At 43.9% G+C, this 11931-nt stretch overlaps 1 protein-coding gene across 2 annotated transcripts in view; it reads right to left on the bottom strand.

Moving 5' to 3' along the window:
- plxnb1b (plexin b1b) overlaps nucleotides 1–3276 on the bottom strand; it is a 247365-nt gene extending 244089 nt beyond the window's left edge. For both annotated transcript variants that reach the window (XM_048606323.1, XM_048606322.1), the window contains exon 1: nucleotides 2886–3276. The gene's annotated coding sequence lies outside the window, so the exon portion shown is untranslated. The remainder of the gene's footprint in view (nucleotides 1–2885) is intronic.
- Nucleotides 3277–11931: the final 8655 nt, after the last annotated feature.

An 11931-nucleotide genomic window follows, 5' to 3' on the forward strand; every position in this document is an offset into this window, starting at 1 on the left:
CCTTTCTGCTCCTATGATGCTGCTTGGCCTGCTGTGTTCATCCAGCTCTGCACCTTGTTGTCTCGGATTCTACAGCATCTGCAGTTCCTACTATCTCTGATTCAACTTTGTTAATTCCCTGGTTTTCTCCCATCATCTTCTCCTTCAGGCACAGCCGCTCCCATTAGGGTACAGTCCCACACATTCGTCATCCCCCTTAGCTCAGCAGCCTTAACTTGTTAAGTTTGACTGTTTCTCAATCTCTGGGAAGGCATCACACTGGTGTACGAGCCTGTTCAACAGGCCCTGTGAATCCTTCTGCATCTTCCCATTGTAAAGTGGAACACCCCACACAGTAGACATAGCTGTGATCCAGTCTCACTTTTGTTTTAAAAAGATAGCCAAGTTATACCTCCAGCCACCATGAAGCCTACATGTGTGCATGACCAACATACAACACTCTGGTAAACGAATCAAAAGAGAGATTTAATGACAGAGTCAAAATGCAAACAATTATTCTAGGAATGCCATCAATTTGAGGGAAATCCATGCCATAAATTCCTCAATCCCTGATCATTGGGGACACATGCAAACTCTGGACATGGTACATTCTTTTCTGGCCCCACGTCAAGGACAGATATTTGACAGCAGATGGAGATGGGGTCCCCGAAATAACTCATGGGAAAATTGGTCAGGCTCAAGTCCTGGCCTGTTAGCTGATCGCAGCTGGGACGGTGGGACAAGTTGTACTGTTTGTCAAGACGTTGAGGGAGCCTGTGCTGGAGTTCCTACTGCTGGTTATACAGCAGCCGTCCCCAACCACCATACAGTCAGGCTTTCGGACATTGAGAGATCAGGGGTTAGCTTGGCTGCATTGTCCTCTATTTATGCAGACAGCTTGCCATTATCTACAGGGGCGGCAACAGTGGTTAGCACTGCTGCCTCACAGCGCCAGGGACCCAGGTTCAATTCCAGCCTCGGGCGACTGTTTGTGAGGAGTTTGCACATTCTCCCCATGTCTGTGTGGGTTTCCTTTCACAATCCAAAGATTAGGTGCAGGTTAGGTGGATTGGCCGTGCTAAATTGCCCATAGTGTTCAGGGAGATGTAGATTAGGTGGGTTTGGGTCTGGGTCTGGGTGGGATGCTCTGGGGTTCGGTGTGGACTTGTTGGGCCAAAGGGCCTGTTTCCACACTGTAGGGATTCTGAGAGGTCAACATAGCCATAACAGTCATTCCTAGTATTTCGTACTGTTTTCTGAGAACAGTACTTCAGTAAGACAAATTATGCCATCATGTGATGAGGCAGAGGGAAGAAAATTGGATGGAAAAACATATCTGATATGGATTCAACCTCACCTTCCCTTCTCCCCATTTTCCAGTCAGTTTACAACTACAGTGGGTGTTTTAGAAACGGTATAAAGCGAACAGAAATGGGTGCAATTCTCAGGTAGATCTTCCAAATTACTGACTTTCCAATCTCAGATGCACTGCCTGTGAGTTAAGAAAAAGGGGAGGGAGTAATGAAAGAATGACCCAATTGGATGAAAGGAGAGTGGAGTGAGCAGGCAGGAAATTTCAGGTGTGGCATCGTTAACAGGAAGTCTAATCGAATGCTCAGGAGGAGTTTGGGGGGTGCAGTGTTAAGAAAAGAGCTGAGAGAGGAGGGAAAATAAGTCAGTCAGTCATTCGTGAACATAACAGTGTATCCTCTACAGCAAAACATCAGCAATAAACAATTGCAAAGTTTACATCCACACAACTTTTTAAAAAAAAAACAGAAATTTGAAAAGGAAAAATCACGCAGCTGGCTGAGGTAGCTTCACACAGAGGGTGGTGAACAAGTGGAACAGATGTTCAGGAGTCATTGCAGGAGAATAATGTTGGCAAATTCAAAAGATAGATATTTGGCAGTGAAAACAATCGAGGCTACACGAAAGTGTAGCAGAACAGGGTACAGATGGACTAACTAGCCTCTCCAACATGCCCAATCTGTTGTTAGGAAAACAATGTGGTTCCATGTCGTTTACAATAAACGCAAAGCAATGCTCCAAAAGCCCTGAAATAGCAGCACCACGGGAATAGAAAGACTGGGGCGTCAGGGAAATCATATCTTCCCATCCCTCAGAACAGCGCCGCAATAAAGACAAGTGAACTTTTAAACGATCAGTTTCACGCGTAGCTGCAGGTGTGTTACAGCTGTCAGAAACCGTTTAAAAAAAACACTAGCTACAGTCTTATCAATCAGCCTTAATTCTTGACAGTGCACCGTTATGACAGAGTTCAGAAACGCAGGCACATCAACTTTTCTTGGGAGAAAGTCCTACTTTTAATTTTTTTTTCCTTAAAAACACAAACCAAAAAAACTTTTCTTGGGTGGGGGAGAAAGACTTCACATCTTGTTGTCCCTTACAACGTACAGTACAGAGCTAACAGTTTTCTAACCAATAGACTTCAGGCTCCGTCTCCCGGCATTTCGCGTTCAATCCGTTCCCCCACATACTCCACCCCCCCCCCGCCCTCACCCCCAGCCCTTACCTTTTAAAAAAAAGTTGCCCCCTTTCAATATGTGAGCGCTCCAGTGACCCAGAGGAGAAGCCTCGCGAAAAGAACAGCTGCCGCTAAGTGTCGACAGTGAATGGTCTCCCCAACCCCCCTCAAGCACTGACTGTCCCATCCATCTCCCTCCTCCCCCTCGCTGCTACTATCCATTCACCTCAAATAAAGCCCGAACAAAAGAACTCAACTTTCCCCCCTCCCTCTCTCTTTAAAGTATTCAGGAAAGCAACAAGCTGCTATTCCTTTCCAGAAAGCAGCAGGGTAGAAATAAAGATTTCGCTTTTTAAAAAAATGTATAAAATTCCTATCACTCCTTGATAAACGAACAGTGATCCATTTGTCTACTTACCTTGAAAAGTTTCTCTTCAATTTATCTTTTAAAAGCCTCAGACTTTCTGCTTGTGCTTCACACGGTAGTAACAGGAGTCCCAGAGCTGATCAGACCTTAATCCACTCTAGAGCTCAGAATTCTGGGCTTGATACACCAGCAAAATTTAATTCCAAGGACTTTCTGCGCTGCACCAGGACCTTGCTGCACAGCATGAAGTTTGATTATTAGTTTTTCTCGCCCTCTCAGTTGGTCGGTTCGGTACTGTGTGTGTGTGTGTGTGTGAGTGAGTGAGAGAGAGAGAAGAAAGCTTCCTTGTGCGGCTATGAGCAGCCCGCTGTGTTCAGACTCTCGCTCCCAGTTCACATGCACTTAAATGAATCTCTTTCACATTGTAAGCAGCGCGCTGTGAGATCACATGCACTGCGTATCACAAATACACAGACGGACAGCTTCTTAAAGAGTAAGACCTGCCCAACAGATGACATCATTCTCGCAACACCCACTCCTGAGACTTAAAAGGGCAACGATCAACTGCTATAGCCCACTTCTTACTCACTGATTTTATTCAAATACGCCGCAATCACCACTGTTGTGAAACTTCCACCAGATACCAGATGCTAAATAAAATGCTATCGGCACTTTGGTCAGCAAAGATTCAATTCATCCTGTGACAGACAGGCAGTCAATTCTGCTTCAGAGACAATCAGTACTGGGACAATGGATTACACAATCAGTTTATGGTAGTGTTGATATGGACAGGGTCAGGAGTGGTATAATCAGTCCTGTTATTGATAGTCCATGGAAGTACAGTCTGTCTTGTTATATATACTATTGCAATTGTGCAGTCAGTCATGCTATAAATACAGGTCTGAGTTTATGTTACAGCACAGCAGGAACCGTTTGACCTGTCCTATTGGTGCCAGTTCTCACAGCCCTGCAACTCATTATTCTTCTGATATTTACCCAATCCTCTTCTGAAGGCCTCCATTGAATCTGCCTCCAGCACAGTCTCAGTCAGAATTTTGCAGACCATAACCACTCACTATACACTTCTTGCCAGTTCTGGGTTTGCTATGTGTGTTGAACCAGACCTCTCTGGTTGCTGACTGTTCTGTCAAAGGGAACAGCTCCTCCCTATCTCCTCAATCCAGACCTCCCTCAGACTTTGAGCATCTCTCTATCAAAACTTCTCCCCTACTCTTTTCACTTCCAAGGAGAACATGCCCAGCTTCTCCAAGGTATCCACGTATCTGAAGTTTCTCATCCCTGCAACAATTTTTGTGAGCTTTCTCTGTTGTATCTCTAATGTCTTCTCATCTCAAAGTTTTTAACTTAGGCCCTGTCCACCCAAGCCTGGATTATTAATATACTTCAAGACATGTTGTGGAGGTGCTGGTGTTGGACTGGGGTGGACAAGGTCAGAAATCACACAGCACCAGGTTATAGTCCAACAGGTTAGTTTAAAAACACAATCTTTCGTAGCCTTGCTCCTTCTTCTGGTGTTAGTGACAGAGGTGGAATCAGACACAGAATTTATGTGTAAAAGATCAAAGGGTCACACCACTGAGGGAGCAGTGGATATCCCAACACTGAATCCCTGGAATCCCACGATAAACTTTCACCTACTCTGAAAAACAACCATTCACCACATCTCTCCTGTCACTCAGCTCATTAAATACTGATATTGTCCATTTTATTCGATCACCTCAATCCTGGGCATGTCTTAGGCCCAATCACCTTCAGTTGCTTCATCAATGAACTTCCGTCCATCATAAGGTTGGAAGTGGGGATGTTTGCTGATGATTGCACAGTGTTTCACACCATTCACAAGTCCTCAGATATTAAGCAGTCCAAGTTCAAATAAAACAAGACCTGGACAACGTCCAAGCTTTGAATAAGAAGTGGCATGGGCATTTGTGTCACTCAAGTCAAACAAGAGAGAATCTAGCCATCACCCCGGACATTCAATGGCATTATGATCTCTAAATCCTGATGGTTACCACTGAACAGAAATTGAAGGGGGCCAACCACACAAATATTATGACTACAAGAGCTGGTCAGACACTGGGAAGTCATAGATCATGGAATCCTTACAGTGCAGAAAGAGGCCATTCAGTTCATTGAGTCTGCATTGATCCTCCAAAGAGCATCCCACCCAGACTCAAACTCCCAACTCTATCCCTTTAACCCCACATTTACCATGGCTAACCCACCTAGCCTTAACCTCTAAAAAGGTAATCTCAAAAGGCCTTCCCACACCTCATCCATGACCAATGACTCCTCAGACCCTCCCAAAACATGGCTCTTCCATACCCATTCACCCTATAGACATTGGACACAGAATCAATGAACACTCTATTAACAATGTTTAAAACTGCTTAGAAAAAAGAACACGCATTCATAATTTTGAAAAAAAATCTGTTTCCAGAACCCAATAACAGTGTCAATCCAACAGGCCATTGATGTATCAACAGCAGAAATTTTAAGCATTTTAATGCATCTTACCCTTTCACAAATAATCATCAAGACTTTGGTAAAAGAGATGACAAAAAAATCATTTATCTTAATATCATAGAGAGGTCAAACAACCAAAGTCAACTAACCTTTATACTTGTGTAAATAAAGTCATTCACACAATCCTTTTACAAAGGTCCAGGCTCTCAGCCTAGCATTCATAATGAATCCTTCTGGGAACTGTGCCAGCAAAAACAGATAGTGAACCAGAAATATGACAATCTGATTCATCATGAATGCTTGGCTGAGTTTCTAGAACTCACAAATGTATTAGCTCAGTAAGGGTCTGGTTGCACAAGGAGAAGTGAGTACCTACCTTACTTGACTGATATGTTAATGAGATTATAATAAATTGTTCCTTCTGCAATTTCTTGTATCAATGTCTCTGAGTTAATTCTCACAAGTTTCGGAGGTGTTAATTGGGTAAAGTTTCTGCAACTGATGTTACAATCATCCTGGTCCATAGAAGCAGATATCTGAAACAAAAGCAGAAATTGCTGGAGAAACTCAGCAGGTCTGGCAAAATCTGTAGGAAGAAAGCAGAATTAACATTTTGAGTCCAGTGACTATTCATCAGATTTCTGAATGGTGTTTTATCTTCCTTAATGTTTCAAGACATGCCCTTGTTATTATCTGACTCATTGGATTTTTACATAGTGACTACTGAGTGAGTGAGCTTAGAGGTGGCGTGGGGGCATGCAGGCATAACAGTGTCATGGAGAGCTGGTGAGGGAGTGAAAGTGTGTGAAGGGTGAGGGGTAGAGGGTTTAGCCATTTCTAGATAAAGTCTCAGAAAACTGAGGAAGACTTTCTAACCAATCCACCTGAGCACTCACCTCTGCTCCCCACCACGAGTTACTTAGCAGTTGGCAGGCACAATTCTCTCCTGCACCCCATCTCTGCAGCCAACAGTGCACTTAGCGCTTAAACCAAGGCTGGTACTGGGAAACCAGCATGCTGGTCAGCCATGTGAGTGTTCACGCTAACCCACCTCCAGACTTGTGCTTACTCCACCCCTAGTGATAGAAACAAAGAAAGTGCAAAAAGCACACAAGGAACAGACAGGCGTGGTATACTCCCTGCTGAGATGATTTGGAAACTGCTTTTCTCAGGCCAGGCTGCCAAAGAAAGAAGGAAAGATGAGGTAGCCAGGTACTAGCTCTTGCACACTTCATTGCACAGCATGTGACTGAAAGTTAGAAATAGTTGGCAACGAGAGGAGACAAAGGCTTTGAAGGAGAAGCAAAGGGGTGGTAGAGGACCCAGCTAGAGAGGTGCTCCTATGATGCTGCTTGGCCTGTTGTGTTCATCCAGCCCTGCACCTTGTTGTCTGAGGAGGAAGAGAATATAACTTTGGAAGAGAGACAGAATGTGGAGTGAGCAAGAAAGCAAGAACTGGCATTTTAATATCCTGCTTTTCACTGCCTCAGAATATCCCAATACACTTTACAGCCAGTGAAGTCCAGCACATACTGCATTGCAGGAAAAATCCTTGTACAAAACTATGGATCCTCTCAGTATGGCATTGAACATGATTCTGGTATACCAGAGAGGGCAAAAGAGGAAGATAAATAATATATTGTCAGAGCTTTAAAAATACATAGTGCTGGATTTTGTGAGTTCCGTTTCCTGAAATAACAGCCATCTCAATCTTAGCTTATTTAACTTGGAATTTCAAGGTGCTTCTCCACAGAAAATGAGAGAAAATGTTTTGAGTGAGTCAGCTGAGGAGGTTAAGTTTTATTTGCCTCCTGGCAATCAGTGGAACTGCGGCATGGGTAAAAGCCTGGGAACAGGACACTTGGCTGCTCTTTTTGGATGGGGAATGATGTGTAATGTTGAGGGAGAGATGGGGAGACCTGGAAACAGAGCTAATAAAAACGTACTGGTGAAGAAATGAGTCTGAACAAAAAAGATCGAAGAGTTAGGTAATTATTGAATTAGAAGCATCATAAACTCAACAATATAGTGTTAAGAATCGCACAGAAGAGGCATAACACAGTAGCTGAGAGTGCAACCATTTGCTTTTCTTCATTGGGTTTGTCTGACACTTTGTAAATTACTTCACAGACTTTGGGAGTCCTTTGCATTGTTAGTTTTATGTTGAATTCCTAAGCTGTTGCATGTTCATTCAGCTGTTTCAACTCATTCCCTTTGCCAGGATGAGCCTCCTATACAATAGCTTGTTCCTTGTCTGCGTTATTAGTAATCAGGTTGTTTTATAAAAGAAGAAGAAAAAATCAGAGTGTGTGAGTGTGTGAGTGTGTGTGTGTGTGAGAGAGTGTATGTGTGTATGTGTGTGTGTGTATGTGAGAGTGTGAGAGTGTAAGTGTGTGTGTTTGTGTGTGAGTGTATGTGCGTGTGTGAGTGTGTGTGTATGTGTGAGAGTGTGTGAGTGTATGTGTGTGTGTTTGTGTGTGTGTGAATGTGAGAGTGTGAGAGTGTAGGTGTGTGTGTTTGTGTGTGAGTGTATGTGCGTGTGTATGTGTGAGAGTGTGTGAGTGTATGTGTGTGTGCGTATGCTTGCTCCAGCAGTACAAAGCTGCTTCTCTCTGAATAGCCAGGACTCTGAGTCTGTCATTCATGGCATGCCACATTCATTACTGAACACTAACTCATTCATGCAAGGACTGAACTTGGGAGTCTGCAACCCAACCAACCTATTTAAAGGAGACTGCACACCAAAACTGGTTCAAGCCCTTTAACCCATATAGAAGCAATTTCTGTGAATTATTGACATGTTATTCTGTGGCTTTACTGCACAGATGGGTAGAATGGATAAAGTGTATTAAGCAAGCTCACCTGGTGAGCAGGTTGCAAATCCTGGAGCTGTCTGTCATTCTGTGAAATGGCTGCATTGTGTCAGTGCTCAGATGGAGGGCTGAATGGAAGGAGACACTGACTGCCGAACCCTGTACAAATTGCACTTTCTGCTGTTCGGTCGCTGCGTGTGTTGACCTAAACTGTCTTCTTCCATTCCTTTTTCCTAATGATGGATGGATGATGCTGAATGCCCTGCATTAATGGTAAAATGGGGAAAACACACAAATAAAAACACACGAGTAATGTAGCATTGATGTGCTAACAATGGTGAAGCATAAACACAGGATGATAATGTACCAAGGTGGCATTAAGTGACCGATAGATTTATTTTGTTAACATTTTGTCTTCTGCTCTTAGAAAAGTGGGGACTTCTATAGGGTTGCAGTTTTTTCAGTGATGTCAGCCTTGAATCTCAACCCCCTGCACTCACTTAAAGCAGTTAATTAACCACTGGAGCCATCAGGCAGGGCTACAAACCCAGAGGAGGTACTGGATAGAAATCAGGACTGGAAATCTGACCTGATTTTTCCTTTCCTAGTTATATTCAAACAGACTGCTATCAGTTTACTCAGAAATGGGATCAAAAGTGGGATTAATGAAGGAACAAGTTCACCCCCTCCCCAGCTAAGGATGTTCCAGGGCTATTTGTAAAACAAGTGCTTTTGAAGTGTAATCGCTATTTAATGTGACAACTCATTTGTGTAAAATCTCCCCACATGATGATGGCTGGCCAATTTGTTTCTCAATCATGTTTGTTGAGAGAACATCTGCCAGGATGAGAGTCACGGGCTGGCTGTTCATCTCCCTGTCCATGGATGTGAATGTGAGTGTGCAAAGGGGTAGTGTGGGGTTGCAGAACAGACATTGGAGGTCCCCCTGAACCCACTGAAGAGGTCATCCAATTGGCTGGCAGCTTTCTAAGGTTTGACCTCCTCTCAAGATAGGGGCAGCAGTCTCCAGTGAAATAGTTCACTCCTGCTCCAATATGTGACTTGCTGCAAGGTATTGCAGATAGGTATTGTAAAGATATTGTAAAATCCAGGCCAGAGAGGAATTCCTGCACCAAATGAATCTATTCAACCCATCATATCCAGATCAGCTCTCTGTGGAGCAGTCTCATCTGTCCTTCTTCCCATTCTATCCCCATAGTCCAGCAAGTTTATTCCCTCAAGTGCCCTTATGAAATCATTCACTGTCTCTGCTTCCACCATCATCTCAGACAAGGTTATTGCTATCACTGAGACTTGGTGTTATTGCTATAACTGAGACTTGGTTGAGGGAAGGGTGAGATTAGCAACTAAGTATCCCAGGATATAGATGCTTCAGGCAGGATAGAGAGGAAGGTAAAAGGGGTGGAGGTGTTGCATTACTGGTCAAAGAGGATATCACAGCTGTGCTGAAGGAGGGCACTATGGAGGACTCGAGCAGTGAGGCAATATGGGCAGAGCTCAGAAATAGGAAGGGTGCAGTAACAATGTTGGGGCTGTACTACAGGCCTCCCAACAGCGAGCGTGAGATAGAGGTACAAATATGTAGACAGATTATGGAAAGATGTAGGAGCAACAGGGTGATGGTGATGGGAGATTTTAATTTTCCTAACATTGACTGGGATTCATTTAGTGTTAGGGGTTTAGATGGAGCAGAATTTGTAAGGAGCATGCAGGAGGGTTTTCTAGAGCAGTATGTAAATAGTCCAACTCGGGAAGGGCCCATACTGGACCTGATGTTGGGGAATGAGCCCTGCCAGGTGGTTGAAGTTTCAGTAGGGGATTACTTTGGGAATAGTGATCACAATTCCGTAAGTTTTAGAATACCGATGGACAAAGACGAGAGTGGTCCTAAAGGAAGAGTGCTGAATTGGGGGAACTATAGCAAAATTCAGCAGGAGCTGGGGAATGTGAATTGGGAGCAGCTGTTTGAGGATAAATCCACATTTGATATGTGGGAGACTTTTAAAGTGAGGATGATTTGAGTGTAGGTCAGACATGTCCCTGTGAAAATGAGGGATAGAAAGGGCAAGAGTAGGGAACCATGGATGATAGGTGAAATTGTGAGACTAGCAAAGGGGAAAAAGGAAGCATACATAAGGTCTAGGCAACTGAAAACAGAGAAAGCTTTGGAAGAATATTGGGAAAGTAGGACCAATCTGAAACGAGGAATTAAGAGGGCTAAAAGGGATCATGAAATATATTTAGCAAACAGGGTTAAGGAAAATCCCAAAGCCTTTTATTCATACATAAGGAGCAAGAGGGTAACTAGAGAAAGGGTTGGCCCACTCAAAGACAAAGGAGCGAAGTTATGAGAGGAGTCAGAGAAAATGAGTGAGATTCTTAATGAGTACTTTGCGCCGGTATTCACTGAGGAGAGGGACATGACAGATGTTGAGGTTAGGGATAGATGTTTGCTTACTCTAGGTCAAGTCGGCATAAGGAGGGGGGAAGTGGTGGGTATTCTAAAAGGCATTAGGGTGGACAAGTCTCCAGGTCCGGATGGGATCTATCCCAGGTTACAGAGGGAAGCGAGAGAGGAAATAGCTGGGGCCTTAACAGATATTTTTGCACCATCCTTGAGCACGGGTGAGGTCTTGGAGGACTGGAGAATTGCTAATGTTGTCCCCTTGTTTAAGAAGGGTAGCAAGGATAATCCAGGTAATTATAGACCGGTGAGCCTGACGTCAGTGGTGGGGAAGCTGCTGGAGAAGATACTGAGGGATAGGATCTATTTACATTTGGAAGAAAATGGGCTTATTAGTGATAGGCAGGTTGGTTTTGTGCAGGAAAGGTCATGTCTTACCAACTTGATAGAATTCTTTGAGGAAGTGACAAAGTTGATAGATGAGGGAAGGGCTGTCGATGTCATATACATGGACTTCAGTAAAGCGTTTGATAAGGTCCCCCATGGTAAGTTGATGGAGAAAGTGAAGTCGCATGGGGTCCAGGATATACTAGCTAGATGGATAGAGAACTGGCTGGGCAACAGGAGACAGAGAGTTGTAGTGGAATGGAGTTTCTCAAAATGGAGAACTGTGACCAGCGGTGTTCCACAAGGATCCGTGTTGGGACCACTGTTGTTTGTGATATACATAAATGATCTGGAGAAGGTATAGATGGTCTGATTAGCAAGTTTGCAGATGACACTAAGATTGGTGGAGTAGCAGATAGTGAAGGGGATTGTTGGAGAATGCAGCAGAATATAGATAGATTGGAGAGTTGGGCAGAGAAATGGCAGATGGAGTTCAATCCAGGCAAATGCGGGGTGCTGCATTTTGGAAGATCCAATTCAAGAGCAAACTATATGGTAAATGGAAAATCCCTGGGAAAAATTGATGCACAGAGAGATCTGGGTGTTCAGGTCCAGTGTACCCTGAAGGTGGCAACGCAGGTCGATAGAGAGGTCAAGAAGGCATACAGCATGCTTTCATTCATCGGACCGGGTATTGAGTACAAGAGTTGGCAGGTCATGTTACAGTTGTATAGGACTTTAGTTCGACCACATTTGGAATACTGCGTACAGTTCTGGTCGCCACATTACCAAAAGAATGTGGATGCTTTGCAGAGGGTGCAGAGGAGGTTCACCAGGATGTTGCCTGGTATGGAAGGTGCTAGCTATGAAGAGAGGTTGAATAGATTAGGATTATTTACATTAGAAAGACGGAGGTTGAGGGGGGATCTGATTGAGGTCTACAAAATCATGAGAGGTATAGACAGGGTAGATAGCAAGAAGCTTT

The sequence above is a fragment of the Rhincodon typus genome, chromosome 16 (genome assembly GCF_021869965.1).
Source record: "Rhincodon typus isolate 14 chromosome 16, sRhiTyp1.1, whole genome shotgun sequence".
In the NCBI taxonomy this organism is placed as follows: Eukaryota; Metazoa; Chordata; class Chondrichthyes; order Orectolobiformes; family Rhincodontidae; genus Rhincodon; species Rhincodon typus.